A 26,474-nucleotide genomic window follows, 5' to 3' on the forward strand; every position below is an offset into this window, starting at 1 on the left:
TATTTTACAAAATACTAGAGTATTTATTTTATTGTTCCCCTTCCTTTTGTTCTGGTCCTTCTCCCCCTGCTTTCTCTTTTTACAAATTGTATTTCTGCCCTTTTCCATCCTTTATTGGTAAGTCAATGTTTGTCAGTGCGTTTGATTATTTATAGCATTATTTGTAAGTTGTTTTTAACGTACACTCTTTTTATACTTTGTTTTCATATTATGTAAAACCACTTTGAAATTTGATAAGGCGGTATATTAAATTTTTAAATAAACAGGAAACCTGTAATGCCATGCAGTCGGAGATTGCATTTCTAATAGAGACCGGATTTGGATCTGGAACTTACATTTGCGTGGTTTGGGAAGAAAACAGTTGGCCGCAAGCTGTGTCGAAGAGAATGCTCAGGTACTCCAGCCTCTGGGTGGGTTCCAGATGGCTCTTCCTGAAGTTAACAATCCAGCCCAAATGCAGGAGCTGATCCACAACTTGATGCACCACCAGCTCGCACTCATGTCTGGACGGAGCACTGATTAGCCAGTCATGCAGATAGGGATGAACCTGAATCCCCATCTGCCAGAGGCAAGCTGCCACCACCACTACCATAAACTTGTTGATCGTGTGGGGGGCTATCGCTAGTCTGAATAGGAGAGCTGCAAAATGGTATGATGCTGAAATGGAACTGCAGATATTTTCTGTGGTCTAGAAAGATGGGAATATGCAGATATATTTCCGTGATGTTATAAACTTTCCTGGAGACACAGCCATGATGACCGAACGGGCTGTCTTCATGTGGAAACGTGAGGCCCTCAGAAACACATTCACTGCCTTGAGATCCAAAATGGGCCTCCAGACCTTTGTTTTTCTTTGGCACGAAGTATCTGGAGTGTTGCTCAGACCCTGATCTCCTTCAGCCATTTGGCAGGAGAGATAAGGTAGGGTGTTAAAACTCAATCTTGTGACCCTCTTGGATGATATCCAGCACCCATTGGTCTGAGATTTTCTCCCACTCTCCCAGAAATGCTGACAACCACCCCCCTTATGCGGGAGCGGGGCCAGCAGCTTGGCATCTGACTCTTTTTAGTATAGGGGCTTTTGATATTTTTTGTTCTTCTCAAATATCCATCTAACATTCTGAAACCAGCCTGAACTTTGGGTAGTTCTTGCTCAATGTATGATTGTAGCCTTTGTTGTATTTTCAACAATATTTTGCTGGCGTATAGAATTAATGCAATCATTCTGTAGTTGTTACAGTTCTTAGCGTCACCTTTCTTCGGTATAGGTATGAATAGTGATCTTCTTCAATCGGTTGGCCATGATTTTTTTCTTCCAAATCTGTTGACACAGTCACATGAGAACCATGATAGCATCTTCTGTCTTAATTCAATTGGAATACCATCACTACCAGGCTACATGTTTTTTGATAAAGCTTTAATTGCTGCTATGACTACTTCTTTTTAAAATATCTGGTTATTCTTTATCAACAGTTTCCAGTTCAATTTCCCCAATGTTATCCTCATTGCCTTTTTTGTATAAATTTTCTGTATATTCTTTCTATCTCCTTTTAAAACTTTCTGGATCATTCAATATTCCATTGGCATTTTTAAACATAAGAACATAAGCATTGCCTGTGCCGGGTCAGACCAGGGGTCCATCGTGCCCAGCAGTCCGCTCCCGCGGCGGCCCCCCAGGTCCATGACTTGTAAGTGATCCTTTACCTAAACCTTTTATTCCCTAATCATTTAATATTCTGTATAATAACCTTCTATCTATACCCTTCAATCCCCTTCTCCTTCAGGAAATCATCCAAACCCTTTTTGAAACCCAATATCGTACTCTGTCCTACCACCTCCTCTGGAAGCGCATTCCAGGTGTCCACCACCCTCTGAGTGAAGAACTTCCTAGCATTTGTACTGAATCTGTCTCCTTTCAATTTTTCTGAATGCCCTCTTGTTTTTGTTTTCCCCGCTAGTCTGAAGAATCTGTCTCTCTCCACCTTCTCTATGCCTTTCATGATCTTATAAGTCTCTATCATATCCCCTCTAAGTCTCTGCTTTTCCAGGGAAAAGAGCCCTAGCTTCTCTAGCCTTTCAGCATATGAAAGGTTTTCCATGCCTTTTATCCTTGTTGCTCTTTTCTGAATCCTCTCGAGCATCGCCATATCCTTCTTAAGGTACGGTGACCAGTATTGGACGCAGTACTCCAGATACGGGCGCACCATCACCCGGTACAGTGGCAGGATAACTTCCTTTGTTCTGGTAGTGATACCTTTTTTGATAATGCCCACCATTCTATTTGCCTTCTTTGAGGCCGCTGCGCATTGCAAAACTGTACTAATTTATCACCAAATTAATTTCTTTTTCCTATGCCGTGTTTTCCAACCACTGTATCTTCAGGTGTATTTCCTACTTGCTCCTGAAGGGGTCCATGAGACTGAGCATACTGCGCACCAAAGACTTCAAGTACAGGCTCATGTAGAGCTGGGTAGGTCTGGATGAAGTTAATTAGCATTGAGGCATGATAAACCTTCCTACCAAAGGAGTTCTGAGTCTCTCTACCAAGGGGAGCTAAGGTACGGGTCCTGGCTCACTTAAGAACAGATTTGACCCCCAGAGACTGGTGAGGCAATTGCACCCTATCGAATCCAGGAGTCTTCTGGATACAATATTAAGTATCCCACCTTCCATTCACAAAATGTTCCACCTTTAAATTGTCTTCATTATCTGATATTGAACACCTTTTCCAGAGAGTTAATATAAAAGGATCACGTTTGGAAATTATTCCACCTTTCATTCTAAAGGCTTTTTTTCATGTTTTGGATCAGGCACTCTACCAACAAAATGGAAAATGGCCACAGTCTACCCGAAAATAAAAGAACTTAAAGCAAACTCGCAGGATACATTGAACTACCGACTTATTGCTAATATTCCGTTTATAGCCAAATTGACTGAAAGGATAGTATTCGATCAGATATCAGATTTTGTGGAATCCACCTATGCTTTTCATCCAAATCAAACAGGCTTTAGAAAATACCATTTGACTGAATGGTCCCTAATAGGTTTGACTACGAACATACTATATTATTTAGATCATCATAATTCCACTATTCTTTTCTCTTTAGATTTGTGAGCAGCATTTGATACCATTGATCATGTCCTACTTCTTGAAAGACTCACATCGATAGGCATGTCAGAGCAAATCCATGAATAGCTCCAATCCTTCCTTACTGATCATTCATCCAAAGTAATGCTTAATGGCACCACTTCCAAGCCATATGCTCTTAAATACAGAATACCTCAAGGATCTATTCTATCTCCACTTCTTTTTAATATCTTCCTATTGCCTCTTCCAAGTCACTCATAGAATCACCTTCAAAATTCTACTTTTGTCATTCAAAACTCTGTCCTTGAATGAACCACAATTTGATAAATTGCTCATCCGGTATAACATCTCACATTCACTTCGATCTATGGATTAAAAACTGTTATCAGTCCCTTCTCAGAAAATTATAGGGACTTGACAACAAGACATTTTCTCAGCTCTGGAATGCTAAGAGAGGAAGATTATCTGACATGTTTCAAAAATAACCTGAAAAGTTCCTTATTCAAAGATGCTTTCAGCTTTTAATTCTCTTTCAAAATTGATCTCTCTTCTTCCTTTTCCGGTTATTTCTTTCTTTTCTCTTATTTTTCTTCCTTTCTCTTTTTTTCTCTCCTTCCCACCCCTACCTTATTGTGCTTTCCATACATGTTTCTTCTTTGGACTTTATAAACCAGTTTGTAGTTCTACCTCCTTTACCCTTTTGTATTAGTTTGTTTGTATGTTGGTTTAGTTTACCCTATTTTATGTTTACTTCACCCTATTTTATGTTTACTTCTTTAATTGTAATTGTACAGGGTGCCCACAGAAACACTCCTTGATTTTAAATAGTTACAAAATCAAAACTTATTGGAATATGTTTATAAATAAGATGACAGCAAATACAAATCCCAAAAAGCACAGTTAGCAAGATCTTACACAATTGCTTACACTTTCACCCTTATAAATTGCAATTGGTGCAGAAGTTACAAAATTCAGACAATGCAATGCGACAAAATGACCAGGTGTTCCTCAAGTGGTCCCCGAGATCACTGGACATTACGGTTTGTGACTTTTTCCTTTGGGGGTACATGAAAGACAGAGTGTAGGTACCTCCACTACCCACAACTATGGATGATCTGCAGGAATGCCATCACTGAAGCTATAAATGCTATCACGCCATATATGCTTCAGAGAATCTGGTCCGATCTTTAATATCGTATCAATGTTTGCCGAGTAACAAGTGGTCCTCACATCAAGTGTATATAATCAATAGATACCATATGAAACTTTGAGTTGATGAAACTGTAGCCTCAAAGGTGAAAGAATATTCCAATAAATTTTGGCTTTGTAACCATTTAAAATCAATGAGTGTATTTCGCTTAGTAAAACAAGATAAGTGATCAAATCAAATTTTAATAAAAACTTAAGAACATAAGAACATAAGAAGTTGCCTCCACTGGGTCAGACCAGAGGTCCATCTCGCCCAGCGGTCCGCACCCGCGGCGGCCCATCAGGTCCACGACCTGTGAAGTGGTTTCTGAACACCTCTACAACCTACCTCAAGTTCTATCTGTACCCCTCTATCCCCTTATCCTCCAGGAACCTATCCAAACCTTTCTTGAACCCTTGTACAGAGTTCTGGCTTATCACCTCCTCCGGAAGCTTGTTCCATGTGTCCACCACCCTCTGGGTAAAAAAGAACTTCCTAGCATTTGTTCTAAACCTGTCCCCTTTCAATTTCTTCGAGTGACCCCTAGTGTTTGTGGCCCCCCACAGTTTGAAGAATCTGTCCTTATTTACTCTCTCTATGCCCTTAAGGATTTTGAAGGTTTCTATCATGTCCCCTCTAAGTCTCCTCTTCTCCAGGGAGAACAGACCCAGCATTTTTAACCTGTCAGCGTATGAAAAATTTTCCATACCTTTTATCAGTTTAGTCGCCCTCCTCTGCACTCCCTCGAGTACTGCCATGTCCTTCTTGTGGTACGGCGCCCAGTACTGCACACAGTACTCCAGGTGCGGGCGCACCATTGCGCGATATAGCGGCATGATGACTTCTTTCGTCCTGGTTGTGATACCCTTTTTGATGATGCCCAGCATTCTGTTTGCTTTCTTTGAGGCTGTCGCACACTGCGCCGATGGTTTCAGTGATGTGTCTACCATCACCCCCAGGTCCCTTTCAAGGTTACTCACCCCTAGTAGTGTTCCCCCCATTTTGTAGCTGAACATCGGGTTCTTTTTCCCTACATGCATGACCTTGCATTTCTGTACGTTAAAACTCATTTGCCACTTATTTGCCCAGTCTTCCAGTCTCGTTAGGTCCCTTTGCAGGTCTTCACAGTCTTCCGTGTTTCTAACCCTGCTGCAGAGTTTGGTGTCATCAGCAAATTTGATAACCTCACATTTTGTCCCCGTCTCCAGATCGTTTATAAATATATTGAACAGTAGAGGTCCCAGCACCGACCCCTGCGGAACTCCGCTCGTGACCCATTGCCAGTCTGAGTATTGGCCTTTTATTCCAACCCTCTGTTTCCTGCCTGCCAACCAGTGTTTGATCCATCGGTAGATATCCCCTTGCACCCCGTGATTCCACAGCTTTTTATGTAGCCGTTCGTGAGGTACCTTGTCGAAGGCTTTTTGGAAGTCAAGGTAAATGATGTCTATGGATTCCCCCTTATCCATCTGGCTGTTTATTCCCTCAAAGAAGTGCAGCAAGTTCGTGAGGCACGACCTTCCCTTGCTGAAGCCATGCTGGCTCGCCCTCAGTTGTCCATTGTTTTCTATGTGTTCACAGATTGCATCCTTTACCATTGCTTCCATCATCTTTCCCGGAACCGAGGTCAAGCTCACAGGCCTGTAGTTTCCCGGGTCACCCCTTGATCCCTTCTTGAAGATGGGCGTGACATTTGCTATTTTCCAGTCTTCTGGGATCTCCCCAGTTTTTAGGGAGAGGTTACATATTTGTTGAAGTGTCTCTGCTATTTTGAAACTTCATTGGTACAACCTGCACTGAGAGGGGAGATTCCCACTTCTTCATCAGCACATCTTTAAATTAAGTATAGAGTGTAACTGAATTGTGATCCCTTTCTTAGAAAATTCATAGTTCAAAAAAGATAACATCTCTACCCTATGCTCTTCTTTCATTTCCAACTTAAATGGGATGGCAGGAGCCATCTCCTTCACAAAACCTGGGACTGACTCTCAGGAGATGGAGGAAAATGCACACGAAAAGGTACCAAAAAGGTATTTGATTAAAAGCACTGAAGAGTCCACAATATGTGACCTTGTGGCTCTGTAGAAAAAATGAGTAGGGTCTTCAGGAAGGATTTGAGGCTTAGCTGCAGCTGGTGCAAGTAACATAGTAGATGATAGCAAATAAAGACCCGAATGATCCATCCAGTCTGCCTAACTTGATTCAATTTAAATTTTTTCTTCTTAGCTATTTCTGGGCAAGAATTCAAAGCTCTACCCAGTACTGTGCTTGGGTTCCTACTGCCAAAATCTCCGTTAAAACCTACTCCAGCCCATCTACACCCTCCCAGCCACTGAATCCCTCCCCAGCCCATCCTCCACCAAATAGCCATACACAGACACAGACCGTGCAAATCTGCCCAGTACTGGCCTTAGTTCAATTTTTAATATTATTTTCTGATTCTATATCTTCTGTGTTCATCCCACGCTTCTTTGAACTCAGTCACAGTTTTACTCTCCACCACCTCTCTCGAGAGCGCATTCCAAGCATCCACCACCCTCTCTGTAAAGTAGAATTTCCTAACATTGCCTTTGAATCTACCACCCCTCAACCTCAAATTATGTCCTCTGGTTTTACCATTTTCCTTTTTCCGGAAAAGATTATGTTCTATGTTAATACCCTTCAAGGATTTGAACATCTGAATCATCTCTCCCCTATCCTTTCCTCTAGGGTATACATATTCAGGGCTTCCAGTCTCTCCTCATAGGTCTTCTGGCGCAAGCCTCCTATCATTTTCGTTGCCCTCCTCTGGACCGCTTCAAGTCTTCTTACGTCCTTCGCCAGATACGGTCTCCAAAACTGAACACAATACTCCAAGTGGGACATGCAGCTGAAATATCTGTGCTAACTCCTCAGAGCATGAACTGGTACCAAGGAACCAGCACTTGTGTCAGGCAGTAAGGCATCTTCATGATGTGATGCTGCTAGAATTTTCTAGTGGTTATATAAGCTGCCAGCATCTACACGGGCTCCGTCGGATGACATCACCTAGATGTGAGAATACCAATGTCCTGCTTGTCCTTGGAGAATTAAGAGTATTGTATATTATTGATTGGGTGGTTTATAAATTTGTTATATAAAGAGAAATTAGGTTCTTACTTTAATAATATATTTTCTATTAGATAGATAGGAATGGTATGCTGAACCTTAGGGTACTCTGTCCAGTCTCGCGAGCATACTGAAGATGTCAGTCACAGCTTTTGAAACGTTCTCCTTCTTCCAGCAGTCTGCTGCCTCTTTCAGTTTGTTCCAAAGCATGCAAGAGCTCTAACGTAAAAGACAGGTGGAGAGACATGGGGAACTCCCCAAAACTAAGGTTCTGGTCTGCTCATATAACTTTATAACAATCAATAATGAAACTGTAATGTATAAATGAACGAATATTACCATTGAACGGTAAAACATCAAATAAAAGCAACAGCTTCAATATTAGTGTTCAATTATCTCTTTAGATTCTGTTTACAAACTGATTTTGAACCCAAAGTCCAAATGCCAGAGAATTCTTGGCTATGGAGAGGACCATGAAGAATAAAGCAAGAAACAGGCATAACAGAAATTAGCGGATGGGGGATTCAGCATACTATTCCTATCTACTGGAAAATAAATTTTCAAGGTAAGAACCTAATCTCTTTTTCCAGTGCAATAGGATTGGTATGCTGAATCTTAGAACATACCTAAGAAATCTCCGAAGTCCCGGGTGGGAGAGAGAAGCCTGCTTTCAGTACTGAGAGTCCAAAAGTGGAATCCCCTTGCACTGTCTCATCCACCCTTTAGAATTTAGTGAAAGAGTGTAGGGAAGACCATGTCAAAGACCCACATATCTCCTTCAGAGGTATCACCCTTGATTCTGTGCAAAAGGCGGCTATTCTCTGGTCAAATGTGCTTTCAGTGACATCAGTGGCTGTTTATCACAAACAACGTAGGTAGAGGAGATCACTGTTCAAATCCACCAGGAAATGGCTGCTTTGCCTCAGATTGACTCTTTGGTTAGGACAAAGAGATAGTCCGATAAATGAACCTCATTAGTCACTTCCATGTAACGTAAGAGAATTCTGTGGATGTCCAGCAGCTTGAAAGCCTTGTCCTTCTTTTTAGAACCTGTAGGTTGAAAGGATGGTAGGCTGACTTCTTGATTGATCTGAAAAACTGAAACAACCTTTGGCAAAAAGAAAGTACTGTATACAAGGTCATGCCCATTCCTTAATCCTCAGAAATGGTTCCCTGCACGATAAAGCTTGCAATTCTGAGACTCTTCTGGATAAGGTAATTGCAACTAGGAATGCCACTTTGATCATAAGATCCATGAGAGAAGTTTCCTCCATGGGGCCCTCCGAAAACCCTCTAACACGATGTTAATTCCAGGAAGGGAAGGGATCATAGATCAGCGGCTTGAGCCTCAGGGCTTCTTTGAAGAATCTAATAAATGTCTGAATGAGCAGCCAGGGAGACTCATTTCTCTTGGCCTCTATGGCAAGCCAGGCCTGTAATCTGCACCTTAAGGGATATCACTACTAATTCCTTGTTGAGGCCCCCTTGAAGGAAGGCCAGTACCAACAATACTGGAGCTTTGTTGGGCTCCAGACTCTCCTTATTGCACCAGTATTGAAAAGCATCCGAGTGGATGATTTCTTGGCTTTGATAGGATGGTGATGACTTCTGAATAACCTTTCTTGGCCAGCACTGTGCGCTCAAGAACCATGCTGTAAGACCGAAGTGACCTGGATCTTCTAGAACAGGGCTGCCCAAGTACGGTCCTTGAGATCTACTGGCAGGCCAGGTTTTCTGGTTATCCACAATGAACATGCATGAGAGAGATTTGCATACCAAGAAGGCAGTGCAGGCAAATCTCTCTCATGCATATTCATTGTGGATATCCAGAAAACCTGGCCTGCCAGTAGATCTTGAGGACCGGACTTGGACAGCCCTGTTCTAGAACAATCAGCCCCTGTGTGAGCAAGTCTGAATACACCTGGAGCAGGAGACATTTGTCCATCTGTACTAGATCTGCATACCAAGGATGCCTGGGCCAGTCCAGGGCCATGAAGATTACTTTCCTTGTGTGAGATTCTATGCAACAGACCACCTGACCTATCAGGGGCCATGGATGAAACACATATAGCAGTCTGGACTTTGGTCATGGTTGCACCAGGGTGTCCAGCCCTGTACTTCTGGTCTCATATCTTCGGCTGAGAAACCGAGGCGCTTTCTTGTTGCATGCCATTGCCATCAGATCGAACATCTAACATCGGAGACCCCCAATGTTTGGAATGCCCACAGGGTCAATGACTACTTTCCCAGGTCCAATGTCTGTCTGCTGAGGTAGTCTGCTTGCACACTGTCCACTCTGGTTACGTATGCCACTGGATGGCCAGCAGGTGCTTTTCTTCCCAAGCGAACAATAGCCTCTAGTTGGAGCGATGTGCTACTGGTGCCTCCCTGCCAGTTGACAGGCTACTGCTGTGGCATTGTCTGAGAATACTCTTATGGCTCTGCCTTCCAGCACAGACTGTAGGTTTCACAGAGCCAGGCGAACCACTCTCAGTTCCTGCCTGTTTATCAACCACTTCTACTGGGATGGTGTCCATTTCCCTTGTACTGGGAGACCACTGCAGTGACCTCTCAGCCAAACAGGCTGGCATCCTTTGTCTGTGTGACCCAAGAATCGGTCTGAAGTGGAATCCTTTTGCTAGACTGTGGGTGGAGCCACCAGCTCATGCTGTTGCAGGCTGCCTCCTGTTCAGGGTAGGCCTGTAAGAAGTTTCTCTGGGGAGACCGAGACAACAGCACATCCTGAAGTGAACACATAAGTGCCCTTGTCCAGGGCACTACTTATATGGCAGCTGCCATCAAGCCCAGAACTTGTAGGTAGTGCCACGCTGTAGGCACTGGCTGCTTCAGGAAGTTTGTAATTTTTTCCCAAAGCCTCTGGTAGAAAAACTCAGCCTTCTGCCATGTTGAAGAGAACTTCCAGGTATTCCAAAGACTTGAGTGGGGACTAATTGGTTGTTTCAAAAGTTTACAATCCAGCCCAGACTCTGCAAAGTTTGCACAAATGCCACCACTGCTCTTTCTCCCTCTTCTCAAGGAGGGGGCTCTGATGAGCCAGTTGTCTAAATAAGGATGAACCAGCCAGCCCGCCCTCCTGAGATGAGCTGCTACCAACACCAACCCCTTGTGAACATCTGGGGTACCTTTGCCAGCCCAAATGGTAGCACTGAGAATTGATAGTGATTCTACAACATGTGAAATCTCAGGCACTTTCTGTGTGCCAGGAAAATTGGAATGTGGAGATAAGCCTCCATCAAATTCAGGGTGGCCAGAAATTCTCCTGGCTGGACCGCTGCAATGACAGATCTCACCGTTTCCATTCGGAAACGCGGAACCCTTAGGGCCGCATTGACATGTGAGATCAAGAATAAGCCTCCAGTCATCGGAATCTTTCTGGAGCACAACAAAGTATATCAATTATCTGTCTTAGCTCAAGTGTTCTTCCAGAACTGGTTCTGCTGGATATTCAAGCCATAATCTGTTTAATGTTGCCCAGACTTGGACCACCTGATCCGGATGGCCTGCTGTAGAAATCCACAAACCAGTCAGACAGAGGGTATGCAAACACTATCTTGTAACCTTCTCTGACAATATCCAAGCCCCAAAGATCTGTCGTTATGCTTTCCCAGGCCTCCAGAAAGTCTTAGAGCCGACCTCCAATTTTCTGAAGGCCTGCATCATTGTGGCTTCTTGGCTGCTGTTGTGGCCCAGGAACCTGTATTTTGGATTTTCCGGCCTCTGGAATATCTGTCTGGAACCTTCATAGGTTCTCCGAGACAAGCCTGCTGAGGTATACTGGCGAAAACGTCGGCATCCCCGAAAGGAGCTCTTGTTCTGGCTTCTAGCTGCTTGATGTCTGTTGTCCAGTAAAGACTTGGGATGATCATCTTGCACACTGGCCATAAAATCATCCAGGCCTTTACCAAAAAGCTTCTGTCTCTTGAAGGAGAGCCTGCTAAGCATAGCCTTGGAGATTGAATTGCCTGCCCATTGTCCGATCCACAGCTTGTGTTGGGCAGAGATGGAGTATGCAGACTCTCGCCATGACTCTAATTACATCATAAAGTGCATCAGCCTCATAGTTCACACCTGCCAGCATGATCTGAGGTATTGGCTCAGCTGCTGTCATGTCCAGGGTTTCCACCTATGGAGGCAGGTGCATGCTAAGAAAGAAGCCTTAACTCCTAGGGCCAGGGCCTCAAACTACCTCCCGAGGACTATATCCACTCTGCGGTCCTGTGTATCCTTCAACATGACTCCTTCACTGAGTAAGGACATGCATTTAGTTACCTGTGCCACCAAGGAGTCTACCTTTGGGATAGCAAACATGCTGAACTCTTGATCCAGAGGATACAGTCTAGTCATGGCTTATGCCCCTTTGAAGGAGCCTTCTGGGACCTTCCCAGGGTTCTGTAACCAGGAGTTTCATATCTGGGTGGCAAGGAAAGGATGTGGATTAAGATTGGACCCCGCTCAAAAGAGAAGACCAAGATGACTAGGGCTGAAGCATATTAATCTTGAGCTTATGAAGAAACTCAAAGTGTGGCACAGTGGTTAAAGCTACAGCCTCAGCACCCTGAGGTTGTGGGTTCAAACCCACGCTGCTCCTTGTGACCTTGGGCAAGTCACTTAATCCCCCCCCTTGCCCCCAGGTACATTAGATAGATTGTGAGCCTGCTGGGACAGACAGGGAAAAACTGTTTGAGTACCTGAATAAATGCATGTATACCATTCTGAGCTCCCCTGGGAGAACGGTATAGAAAATTGAATAAATAAATAAAATAAATGCCTGGCAGGGCTGAAGACTTGATCAGCTGCCACATAGAGGGATCCTCTCCCGGGTCCACAGCCAGAACTCCATCCTAATCCTCAACATAGGAGGCCGAATCTTCCATCAGGAAGGCCTCGCTTTGAGACATTAAGGGGATCAAGACTGAATTTTTGTCCCCTGAATCCCTGTCCGACTAAGAATCATAGTCAGGAAGGAGCTCCGCTCCAACAGAAGAAGCGCTCTGAGAATTCTTACAGGCGTGCGCTGAGGGTAGCTCTTCAGCAAACCTAAACTGCATATTTTAGCTATGCACATATGATTGCCAGAGCAGATTAATGAATTCTAGGTTAAAAGCCTTAGTAACTTTCCTTCCCCTTTAGAAGGAAGGAGATGTCTTTTTAGCTGCGGAGCCTCTGCGTCAACTGGCACATAATGCCACTGTTCTGGGACTCCTGGGGAAATTTTTGCTCCCTACCAGGCTTAAAAGCCATGTGCCATGCCCCAGAGGCCGCATGGGAGCTGAACTTGAAGTTCATGCCTCCCCACTTTGCTCGATGCAGCATGTGGCACAAGGGTGCTCTTCTGTCACCCATCCTTTGCAAACAAGACATGATATAGGGGTATCAGAGTCAGAGGATACCTTCCCTGGTACTTTGGAAGCAAAATGAGGTGTTTTGGAGAAGTTTGAATACTTAGAAAAAAAACAAAATTGGGTAAGTACTATAGTTAGATTATGAGCCAATTGAGACATAGAGGGAAATTCAAAGTACCCGATTAGATTTTTGGGAATTACTTAAGTCAATTTAAATTGTTTTGTACACCACTTTGAATACTTTGGGAGATTTAGTGATATATGACACACTACATTAAATTAAATCAAATCCAAGATGGCCAACACCGGTGAATTTTAGTGCTAAAAAACAACTTAAAATCACCTCAGGGCTGACCAAAAACCTGAAAAACAGGAATTTAGGGGAGGAGGGACCAATGCCCTAGCTGTAGAAACAGTTAACAGCTTTTGAAGACCCTCCTTGATTTTTCCTACGGGCTGTCACAGCCTTACTCACAGCCCATATGCTGAGGAAATGATGCTGCTACTGCCTGCTTCGGCTCCTCTCAGGTATAGCTGTTCTAGGTGAGACCCTCTCCTTCCAGTCACTTTGCTGGGATCATTGGGCTGCTGGTTGGACCTCTACAGAATAACCCTCAACCCCACCCCAATCTCCCCACAAAAAAAGGGGGGAGATGAAACGTAGCCAGTACTGTGGTTGTTCCGTATGCTATTAGTGCTTAAACAGCCTGTGTTTCTGCCCCTGACCAAGTCAAAGAGGCAAGCAAACACCAGAATGGACTCTGAGCTCTACTAATCTTCAGCATGAAGGCTGAAACAGGTCCCCAAATGATACACCTGCCAGCTGCAGACTTAAAATCTCTCTCCCTAAACTGGCAGAGTAGACCCTTATCAAAAAGGATCTCTGATTTCAAGAAAAAGGCCTTGATTAGAGCAAAAAACTGCAAAACTATCGCAAAATAAAAAAGCAATAAACTGACCATATCAGAAGACACCTTTCATGCTCACCTGCAGAAAAAAAATGAATGGGGCATCAAATTCCTGAGAGGAGGTGGTTTCAAAAGCTGTGACTGATATCTTTCTGCAGTATACTCATGAGAATGGACAGAGTACCCTAAGGTTCTGTATAATATTCCTATCAAACTGGAAAAGATATCCTAGAAGCTAATGCTCCTCATTCAATGAAGATACTGAAGCTAGAAAGATTAGATATTTCAGAAAAATAATTTAAAATGTGTCAGAATGAGCTGTGAAACAGGAAAGAACGATGAAGGTTTTAAAATAACTTTCACAGTTCCCAGACTTGATTATTATTGAAAATCAGTGGGGAGTTCTCAGATATATAGTTCCCATTAAGCATCTGCGTTGTGCTGAGTCCACTTAGCATTCCTGTTGGTGGAGGAAGTTGTGATATTGCACTTTCTATTGTAAGGGACAGGCAGGAACAGAAGTTACTGTTCAGAGGCAAGAACTCTGGACCAAAGAATATTTGCTAGAAGAGTTCTGCAGGAAACAGCAAGACTAGAAAGTCGCTTAGTTGGCTAAAACCAAGATTTTAAGTGTAATATATACAAATGCCACTTTGACCTTCATACCCAGTTTTATCCCAATGCCTCCTCTGAATTTTCTGTCTAGAGATAGCCCTGCTGCTCTCAATTGGTCCTCTACATGCCATTTTCTGCAGCATTAGCTAAGGAGAGATACGTAAGGAATAACTCCTTTTCAGCCCATTTTATTTACCCAATGAAAGCCTGATGGTCAGAACTATAGTTCCCTTGGAAAATTTTCAGTTTAAACAATTAAAAATTATGCATGTGTTGGCAATAAAAGGTCACACATACCTCATTTGGGGCTTCAACTGTTCCAGGACGTTTGCATGTCATAGCCATGTACCTCTGCAAGGCAGGAGAAGATGCGGTGGACATGACTATGGGGTTGTGGTCCAGAAACAATTGGTAAGCATGCAGAAGAATCTAAAGTTAAAGTACTCATTGGACTTTAAAAAAACCCCCAAAACAAAATGGTATTGCAATATGGTCTGTTCAAAAGGATATTGTAGAAATTAATATACGTATGAACCATTTAGATCAATGGTTCCCAACCCTGTCCTGGAGGACCACTAGACCAGTCGGGTTTTCAGGATAGCCCTAATGAATATGTATGGAGCAGATTTGCATGCCTGCCACCTCCATTATATGCAGATCTCTCTCATGCATATTCATTAGGGCTATCCTGAAAACCTGACTGGCCTGGTGGTCCTCCAGGACAGGGTTGGGAACCACTGATTTAAATGATCTCAAACACTCGTGCTTGTCATCATCCTTTTCATAGTATTTCTTGGTCCAATGAAAGGCATCACAGACTATAAAGATTCCAATTTTTCCAGCACTAATATGACTACTAAGTACAAAGATTCATGTGGACAAGAAAAGATTACTGACTTGGTCAGCTGTACATTCGTTTTATTTTCCCCTAGGGCAAAGCTTCCCAAACTGTGGGTTGTGACCCTGCATGCCAGGTTTGGGATCATGACCTTGCCTGGAAGAGCATTGACATGTCTTTATGCCACACCTTGGTGGGGTCAGAAAGTCACTGCAGTACAAAAATGATTTGCAAGTGCTGTCCTATGGACCCATTCAAATCTAGGTAATACCACAACTCCTTCTAACTTCATATCATAACTTGTATTCAGGTTTCTTTCAAAGGGAAATGCTACCTTCTTACAATTTATTGAAACTTGTTAAGTATTTCACTGTTTCTATCATGCCCTCTTTTCGTTTCTTCTTTGCATTTCTTGAGCTTCTTTATAGTACCCAAGGTCCAGGCCCTAAACCAAATCCTTTCAATGCTTTTACAATGGATATGACCTCCAAAACTTAATACCAGTATTAACCAATAACTGGAAGACTTCCTTTAGCATAGATTACTGGTAAGGGTGAAGAAGAGCGAACCATTGGCTAAATGGCAGACCAAATGGTCTTTTTACCTGCCAATATCCAGTCTATTATGATGGGTCATTCAGATGTCAGTCAGCTTCTGCCCACCTAGATGAAGCAAACCCATTACTTATAATATGTGATGCTCTTAAAATTTAACAGCATAATTCCAATTTTTAATCAGTTGGAAAACAAGTAAGGAGCTAGGCACTTACTGGATGAATACTACAAAAGATTTCTTTCCATTTTTTTTTTTTTTTAATAAAGTGAAGTTTAAAAGCAGAAAACCTAAATAAAATAGATGTGGACAGTAATATGTAAATCTGAATTCTATTAAAAAAAAAAAGTCACTACATACTTATATGAATTCTAATGTGCTTTGTGGCATCAGTTTTGTGTATCAATGGCTGCAGCAAATGTTTACTTAAAAATGTGAAGAATCTTGGCAGCTTGGATATCTGTAAGTGAAGCAAAGGCTTACTGACATTTAAAAGTAAATCAGAGATCTATTTGAGTAAATGTGCATCAACATCACAAAATAAGTCTTCACATGTTGCACTGATGCCCATTATCTTCCTCTTATTCATATTAATATAATAAAAAAAGACTTTACCAGGGCCCCCAGTCAAGCTTATTTCACAATATTAAATTTATAATAGCAGAAACATTTATTTTTCCAAGGATAAAAAAAACCACACATACTCCATGTAATATTTTAGATGCAATATGTTTATTGTACTTATAATTTGCCACATATTCCACTAAAATCATCTAAATAAATAGATAGTCTACATCTTAACATATCAATACAAAAATAAACCCTGGTTTTCCTTCAATAACAATTTTCTGCAATGTGTACAATCTCCAAAAATCAGATTTCTTCATCTCCCATCTCCCCATTACATTCAGACTGTCTGTACAAAAAAATTAAACACTCTTTCTGTGCAAAGCTTTCATGTGCAAAGACTAGTGGGCTAAAAAATAATTATACAAAATAACCCACACATATGCAGACATGCTCACTCACACTCAAAATAATGCATCAGACACTATGGGGAAGAGCTGGAATTTAGAGCACTCAAGATTAAAAGTTGCTATGGATACATGAAAGGTCAACAAGGTGAGGCTTTTACAAAAAGTAGAACATAGACCCTATGGATAAAATGATATGTATGTGTGTTGGCAAGTAACTAATCTTAAAAGCATGACATTTTAAATTTAACTTGCGTGTTACTAAAAAGCTCATCATCTTTTACACGTAACCTTGGTGATATAGGATCTTAGGGATCTACGAGTATAATGAAACTTAGTTTGATAAAAACCATAGATTTCTCTAGCCAAAGATCTTTCACTTTTCACTTTATTTGATATACTTATCAGTATTCATTGTCAAACGCTTGAAAACTGGGAGAGACAAATGAGATTGGGGTTAACAAAGTAGGAAGGCCTAGGTTATATCATAGGTAATTAAAAAAAAACAAAGAGAAAAAGCAGATAAAATTAAATTAATTACTAACATCCATATAATGGAAGGAAGTGCACAGACAGTGCAAATAGCGAGCACTGCTGTCAAGTGGCCACGAAGGTAGAAACTCAGAACATTACTTAATTAGATCCAAAAGCCAAATGAAAATAGCATGTCGGGCTTTTTTGAATTAATAGAAGTTTATATATGTGTGTTGGGAGGAGGGAGGATGGACAGTGGGAATCAAAAACCAGATGGAATTTTTGCTGCAGTTTCCAAAAAAATCATATCGGGACTTTGCCAGCATCTCATGGCAAAGAACACAAAACGCTTCAAGAATCAAATTTGATAAACCCACTTATTTTGTGTTTGTTAAACTGATTCACAAATGTCTCAAAGTTCACAAACCTTTTTTACTCTACATCCTTAGAAGCCCTTTGGCAAATTCTATAAGAAGCGCCCAAAAGGTAGGCACCTAATTAGGCACTGTTCAGCGCTATTCAAGTAAAATTGGGTGCTGTTTAGTGAATCGCGCTGAGCGGCACCTATTTTGGAGGCGTCCAATAAATAGGCCAGCTGTAGGAACAGCTAAAAATTAGGCGCCCATGCAAGCACTTAAGCACGCTTAAGAGCAGTGATTCTGTAAGAAGGTAACTAACATGTAGCCACGCCTTCACCTAACATGCATAGTGCCTAAATTTTTAGAGTCGCCTTGTTACAGAATCGCGCTTTCTTGATAGGTGCCTATGTTTCAATCAGTGCTGATTAAAAAGCTTAATTGAGCTTGTTCTTCAATTTAGATAGGTGCCTATCTAGTTGGGCGCCTCCGAAATAGGTGCCTAACTTTAGGTGCTGGTTACAGAATTTGGGCCTAAATGCTAAGAAGCCCATTTTATACCTATAGGATTCTCAGCCTTTAACACACACTAATTCCATTAGTTCACGTTAAGCTTTCCTTCCCTTTAGTAAAGGGCTGTTGAATGAGGTAATTTAATGCAGTTAATTCTATAAGGAACCACCTAGCTTTAGATGGTAAAAATGTATGTAAGTGCTGGTATTGTAGCCATTTATGTGCATAAATTATTATTTTCCAGCTACATGGCAAGTACACACCAATATTTGACAATGTGTATTTTGCAGGTGGGCATTCACAAGGGCAGAATGTGGGCAGGTCACACATTATCACACAGATTAAGCAATACTATAATCTAAGTGCATTCTTTGACAAACGAGACACAAACATTTATAACTAGCTCTATAGAGCTAGTGCACACAATCATGCCTAAAATATAGGCACATTTTTAACCTGTTATGCTAGTATTTTATAAAGAAAAGCAGGAGCCAAATAGGTACCCCTTCACAGAATTATCCTTAAGAGGGCAATTTCTATATATGCCTGTATTTAGCTACCTAGGCAATACCTACTTTTCTTTATACAATATTAGTATAACAGGTAAAATATATGCCTGCAAGCACATGTGTTAGCCAAAGAGCTGGTATTAATATTCAAAACCTAAACTGTTAAAATACACACAAATTATAGTATTATATAGTTTACACATAGAGTTGTGCACCCCATCTAGACTCCATTCATGTTATCCACCTTCAAAATAAATATCACATTTAAGTGTGTTTCTTTCTATAGACTAGAACGTGGCTGGAACATTGCATTTACATGCGTATGTACACATGTGCATACACATACTGTATGTCAGTATTCTGATCATTGACACCCAACTTTAGGTGCCCATTTTATAAAATCACCTCCTCAATGTTTTTCTTGCCTAAACACACAATAGGGGAACCCCCTTAATAAGTAAGGCTGCAAGTGACACATTCCAAGTTCAATTTACTAAAACTTTATCTCCAACACAGTGTCTAAGAGGGAAAACTGAATGATCAGGCCCTGTCATTATTTGATTTCTCTATTCAGCCATCAAATCATGCCCTGAAGATTTCCTCATGCCAAATAATACTGTAGAAACCCTGATCCATGGATCAAACTCATTTATGGAATTTATAATCCACCTTTATAGCTATTGAACTAAACATAACAGAACACTTCCTAGAACCAAATAACTCAACAAAACCTATCTGTTCTCCAAGAAAATAAGAAATGCCTTGCTAGATCAGACCAAAGCTCTATCAAGCCTAGCATCTCATCTCCAATAACAAGTCCAGATTACTAGGAAATACCTTGCAGATTCAAAGAATAGATCCATTTCTTGCAGTTCCTTCTTCAGGATGAGTGATAACATTGAGAGCAACCTAATATTTACAGACTTTTCAAGGAATTTATCTTAACCTTTTTCAAATCAAGCTATATTCAGCCTAGATGCCTTACATTCACTGGAAACAAACTGTACAACTTGAGTCAGTTAAATGAAATAGTACTCTCTCTACTTTGTTTTAAATTTGCTATCTCTTATTTTAATTGTGCGCCCTAGTTCTGCTACTCTGTTCATGATATTTTAAACTGCTATTGTATCCCCTTCTGTTTTCTCTTCTTTCTCATTTAAAAATCCTATTCAGCTAACATTGTAAAAAGTGTTTTCTATAGACAGCAGAATTGTTCAGGTGCACAAGTAGGTGATGCCATCACATGTAAATGGGACAGAATAGCTCTCCCAGAGCTTAGAACTTAGTGAAAAGGTATAAGCATGTGTGGCCCTTTCCACATGCAGCAGTCTTCTCAGCTAGTTCCACTACTCAAGTAGTAATGCAGTCTCAGAGTTATGGAAGAAACTGTATGCCTGATTGAACCTGCAATGGAAACCCCTAATACCAGTCAGCAATTATCTTTCTTCTGTTAACAACCAAGAGTGAGTCAGGCACACGAGTCAGTACTTATCTCTCTATATTGTGTAATATCACATAGATTGGCCACATGAACCAAAAGCGAAAGGTAAAGGTACAACATAAGAAATTGGGATGCTGCATTACAAATAAAATCCTGCAATCAGGTTAAGTACAGATGTCTGCCATAGCAGCATGGTTCAAAGCTAAACTGAATAATTAAGAATGGTGTTAAGAGGTTGGTATGCTGTTTCAAACAAAAAGGAACTACATGGATGGCAGGAGCCATATCATCCAACATTTGTTACCAGACCTTGGCCATGACTGTATTTGAAATTTGAATGTTTTAGATGTACAAAATTGCGAACTACATTCTGTTCATTGGGAGATAAGCTTTTAACTTGTACTATGTCCAGAATTGCACCTACAGTATAAATGAAAATTTGATAGTAAAGGATAAAAGGTTGATTCCTGAAGTTGATAATGAAGCCTAGAATTTGGTAAAGGCGATTCTTTCATCTCAGAAGTCAGTGATTGAAGCAGGAATAAATAATATGATCTTGCTTGTGAAGATGGAGGCTACCACCACATGGTAATTGGTAAAGATTCTGTGGGATAAAGAGAGGCTGAAACAGAGAACCTTGTATTGGTATTAACCACATTAAAGAGGAGCCAGAGGTAATTTCAGCAACAAAGATATATCATGAAGTGCGGGTAAACATCTTTGAAATCCAGCCTATAGAGCCTGTTTCCAGTATTAAGGAATGGTAGAATGGAGGGAAGTTGAGTTTTTGAGATCCAGAATGGGGGCAGAAAGCACCCCAACATTTTGGGAATCAAAGTACTGCAGTGAGACTGGCTGTAATGCACAAGACTGGCCTCTTCTTGTAGCAGACAGACATGGTTCTGGGGCAAGTGAGCCCAATACAGAGGCTAATATGATGGCCAAGTAAGGAACCTCAATCAATAGCCTGTGCTTATAATATGGAATAATATGGAGTACTTAAGATCCAAAGTGATTTGTTCCCACTGCCATAGGCAGAGAAGTGAACCTGATCCTCTACAGCAGTGGTCTCAAACTCAAACCCTTTGCAGGACCACATTTTGGATTTGTCGGTACTTGGAGGGCCTCAGAAAAAATAGTTCATGTCTTATTAAAAAAATGACAATTTTGCATGAGGTAAAACTCTTTATAGTTTATAAATCTTTCCTTTTGGCTAAGTCTTTAAAAATAATATTGCAATTTATAGCTAAAGAGACATATGATGATCAAGAAACTCTTTTATTTGACTTTTCTAATTATGATAAACATACCGAGGCCCTCAAAATAGGACCTGGCGGGCCGCATGTGGTCCCCGGGCCGCGAGTTTGAGACTACTGCTCTAGAGGTACAACATGTTGCATATTTTGAAGACCCCAGGGTCCACATTCCAAGACATGAAAACATATCAAGGGCAGAGTCAGCGGCTCTTTGCACAGGAGAGTTCTTCCATCATCCTAGCAGGAAGAAACAAAAAATTTAACTAAGAAAATAAAAATTAATTTACAATGAAGAAAAAATGATGCAAAAACAATGTTGGAAAACAAAAGGTAGAAACCTCTGAAAATCAAGAGAGCTTTGTTTTCACATGCATTCATCAAACTGGAAAAAATGAAAGCAAGGTGCCAAGGATACTACCGCAAACAAAGAACTGCACATACTTCAAACCTTACACTAAGTTTTAGAAGACTTATTTCATCTTGGCAACATGTATTGGTGTCACCCCACATGTGCCTTACTCAATCCTGCTCATTGACTGAAAAAAGGTTTACTCAGTGCACTCCTATAAATGCATTCCCTGTGCTGTGACAGAAGGTGCTCATGTTGGCATGTGCTACTATCATAAATGCAAAAATAGCATTTAAGATTTATTTAGCTCATATTTTTTTGCCATTTCCAAACTAAACAAGTTATTTATAATATGAACAGTTTTTAACAATAAGGCTTTATAAATAATTTCATATCTCCAATGAATTTGACCTAATTAAATTCATTAGTTTTGCAAACACTTTGAATTATTTTGCCAACAAATAAAGGCTGATTCTTCTTCAGGTATTACTACTACACACACCTTTAACTGTATACGGTCTCTCAAAGTGCATCCTATTTAAACTTAGAGTACCTTTCTCTAGTAATGCCATCTTGATAATCTTTACGGAAGAACCCATAGAACAACTTTTGCAAAAGTCAGTATTTAAATCAACAAGCAGAGTGTCATCATATTTATAACTACAACCTATAGGACATCCATACCTTTTGTGGACTTTGCTGAAATATTAATATCAGATTACACTTCCTTGCAAGAAAGTTCTACGGATTGATAAATCTTTGATCTATAATTACCATACCAGGCTCCACTGGATGACATTACCCACTGGTGAAGACTTTATATTAATCCTGTTCTCAGAGAAACTTTGTGCCATTCCCCACCAGACATGGGTTGACTTATTTAGAATATTTAAAATTTGATTCTGGTTTAAATTTTCTGTTTCTTAACTTGAGGAAAAAGGTGGTAGAGGGGAAGTAGTAGTAAACCATACCACTACCTTTTTTTTTTTCTTCAGGCTGTTGAACACTGCTACTATCTGAAGAAGATTTATTCCATGGTCTGGACATAGGTCTGCTACAGTAATGCTCACCTTAAACTAAACAGAAGCTAAACATCCAACGCCTCTCCAGATCAGGATGGTGTGCAAGGTTGGGGCACATGTTGAATGATAATGCAGTAAAATTAACAACCTTCTCCTCGTCTCTACTCCCTACCCCCTTCCCCCCCTCCCCCAAGTTTTTTTGTGAACCCTTACAATATGACAATGGCATGCTTTCCTTCCTTCCTTCATTTACAGACCCAAGCATCTCCATGTAGCAGACTCAGTGGGAAGGGACATGGTAAAGCATATCTCAGCAGGAAAGTACTGGTACTACTATGTTTTGTGACTGATCATGTGTGTTAAACTGTGTACTTCTATCAGCAGTAAAGTGGGTGTAAGTGTAAGTTTGTGTTCATGGCGATGTGTAGACTGTGTGGGAGATACTGGGTAAAAACTATGCCTAATGGTTTGTGGGAGAGTATGAAGCATATCAAGTTGTTTGGAAGCATGTTTTAGTCTTCTCACTTCTTCCCTTGTCCATGTTCTAAGCATCATTTCCCTCCCTTTTGGACTCTCCTGTCTTCTACTCTGTCCCCTTCTCCTCTACTCTCTCCCTTACTTTCACTGTACCCCTAACTCTTGCACTTTTTCCCCATTACATTCAATCTACTTCCTCTCCCCCCTCCCTTTCCCTTTCCCTCCAAATATGTACATACTTTTCTCTTCATGGCTGTAGTGTCTGCTCCAGCAAAGGAGACCCTCCTTCTTAGGCCACCTATTCATTTTGAAGAAGTCTGTTTGCACATGCACAGTTGGATAGAGTAGACTTTCCGTAAATGTCTGGAACACACATCTCTCTTGCTACTAGACTGCTCATAACAAATCATCAAACATCAATGCAAACACATCAATGCATACACAGTAGCCTGCTTATATCAGACACAAACACTATTCCAAGGATGCGTATCCCAAAATGTTTGGTTTCTATTTGACATGTCCAATTACTTTCTTTTCAGTATCATTTCAAATAGTAAAAATTTAATAGGACTTGGCTCTAATATATAAACAAGATATCTTGACTATAATTTATTTAAACTGGGCATAAGCTAATATAAACAGAATTACAGATCAACTGAAATACATGTTCCCTTATCTGCCTTTTGACATAAAAGTGAAAGTGTCTGCACTGGAGAGAGCTGTGAGGATTTATGAATGTTAAGTAAGAGCTCCAAGGTGGCTAACATACTGTATTAAATACAAGAAGGCAGATCTCACAGAGTTGTATCAATGATGGTTGTCATTCTGAAGACCAAAGGGATTATTTTCTTAAGTCTAAGATCAAACTGTTGTGCTTTCTTTGGCTTGTTTCACTCTATTCTTCCTCCCTAAGTCAGGTATACCAATAAGTGAGCAAAATCAGAAGGGTGGTACATGTTCTAGCAGCATAGATTGACCATAAGAATGGACAATTAAAGATACTATAATTCAGTTGGTAGTAATAAGACTTCCTTTACATCCCAATGTCATTTTATTTCTGAAGAGACAGTTTAAAATTTTTAAATCTTCTTCCAAATATAGATGGGTCGTACTCTATCTTGTCCCTTACTAAAATTCAAAATACTTCCAAAAGAGACTCAAAGATGGTGTTCTAGAAATTTTCTACTGACAGTGAACTGAGAGGGGCTGAGGGAAGTTTCTGGCTAGCAGAGGTTTTTAGGTGGTTCTCAGTTCTTTTCCTTCTAGCTCTCTTCTAGGAAAAATGACTGCAATTAGGTGGTATAAAAAAATACAAACATAACAACTAAGAAATAAACATCACAAAGTGAAATATTAAGATATCTTCTCTTAAAATACACTCACTGTACCACTGAACAACCAGATACCTCACAAAAATACTACAACAAACAGCTGTGTTTTTAATAGTTTTTAAATCTTAACTGATCAGAACATAGCCATAGCTGTCCTACCAATGAATTCCACAGCTTAACACCAGCAATACAAAAAGAAGTCGTTCTTCTATTAGCTTATCTCCCCCGAATTATAGAGTCTAATAACTTTTGATTTTCTGATCTCAAGGCTGGTAAGGTACCATAACTTTACTAAAATACCATGGTGTTTGATGGTAAATAGTTTGATGGATTACAGAATACAATCACAACCAATATAATTTCTTTAGAACAGGTGTGTTCTTTTAATGCCCATAACAAGCCTAGCTGCAGTATTTTGTACTATATGTAATGTTCTTCCCCTTGTATTAGAAATACTGAGGTAAAGGGTGTTAAAGTAATCCAACCAACATAAAACCATCCCTTGCATAAGAGTCCTGAAATCAAAATGAGAAATTAAGTGATTTCAAATGATATTTCATGTGAAGTTGACCAAAACATGCCTTTATAGTCAACAATCTGCCACTTCATAGTTAAACCTGGATCCAATACCACCCCCAACACTGTCATTTTCTTCTTCATAGGTAATGACACCCTCAATATATTTATTGAATCAGGCCACAATTCTTCCCCACTCTGTCCAAGAAACATCATATTTGGTTTTTCCACATTCAAATTCAAACCATGATCACTCATCTAATCTTCTATCCTAAACATACATTGATTCAAAAACAAGGAGCCTAAGGAATAAGATGGGGGGAACTGGAAGCTATGGCACAAAAAGATAACCTTGATATCATCAACATCATGGAAACATGGTGGAACGAGGAAAACATCTGGGATACTGTGCTACCGGGATACAAGCTATATCACAGAGACAGAGTAGGACAAAAAAGTAGGGAGTATTGCCCTATACATCAAAGAGGACATCGAGTCTACCGGAGTGAACACACCAGAAACGAAAAATAAGGTAGAGCCTCTATGGACCACAATACCGGGAACAAATGGAATGGAAACAAAGATCGGCATCTACTACCGACCCCCAGGGCAGTCCGAAGAAACTGATGGAGAAATGATGGATGAGATTAAACACAACTGCAAGGGAGGCAACACAGTTATCATGGGCGACTTCAATTATCCGGGGATAGACTGGTACCTCCGGCTGCAGTAGGGAGACCAAGTTCCTTGATGCTGTAGGCGAATGCATCATTGAACAACTTGCCAAGGAAAATACGAGAGGAAATGCAATTCTGGACTTAATTCTAAATGGACTACGAGGACCGGCGCAAGGATAGTGGTGAATGGCACCCCCTCCGAAACGACGGTGGTGATCAGTGGAGTCCCACAGGGCTCCGTCCTGGGCCCGATCCTGTTCAACATCTACATAAGAGACTTGGCAGAAGGGCTCCGAGGTAAAATAACATTATTCGCTGATGACGCCAAACTAAGCAATGTAGTGGCAAAGAGTACAACAGACAAAAATTCAATGCCCGACAACATGATGCACGACCTACTACAACTGGAGCGCTGGTCTAGGTCCTGGCAACTCAGCTTCAATGCCAAAAAATGCAAAGTCATGCACCTGGGCAGCCAAAATCCATGCAAGACTTACACCCTAAATGGCGAGATCCTAACAAGAACTGAAGCAGAACGTGACCTAGGAGTGATCGTCAGTGAGGACATGAAGGCTGCCAATCAAGTGGAGCAAGCTTCCTCCAAAGCAAGGCAAATCATAGGTTGCATACGCAGGAGTTTCATCAGCCGTAAGCCTGAAGTCATTATGCCATTGTATAGATCCATGGTGAGACCACACCTGGAATACTGTGTGCAATTTTGGAGGCCGCATTACCGAAAAGATGTGCTGAGACTAGAGTCGGTCCAGAGAATGGCCACCCGGATGATCGCGGGTCTCAAGGATCTCCCTTACGAGGAAAGGCTGGATAAGTTACAGCTCTACTCACTCGAGGAACGCAGAGAGATGGGAGACATGATCGAGACGTTCAAGTATCTCACAGGTCGCATCGAAGTGGAAGAAGATATCTTCCTTCTCAAGG

Source organism: Geotrypetes seraphini, chromosome 2 (assembly GCF_902459505.1).
Source record: "Geotrypetes seraphini chromosome 2, aGeoSer1.1, whole genome shotgun sequence".
In the NCBI taxonomy this organism is placed as follows: domain Eukaryota; kingdom Metazoa; phylum Chordata; class Amphibia; order Gymnophiona; family Dermophiidae; genus Geotrypetes; species Geotrypetes seraphini.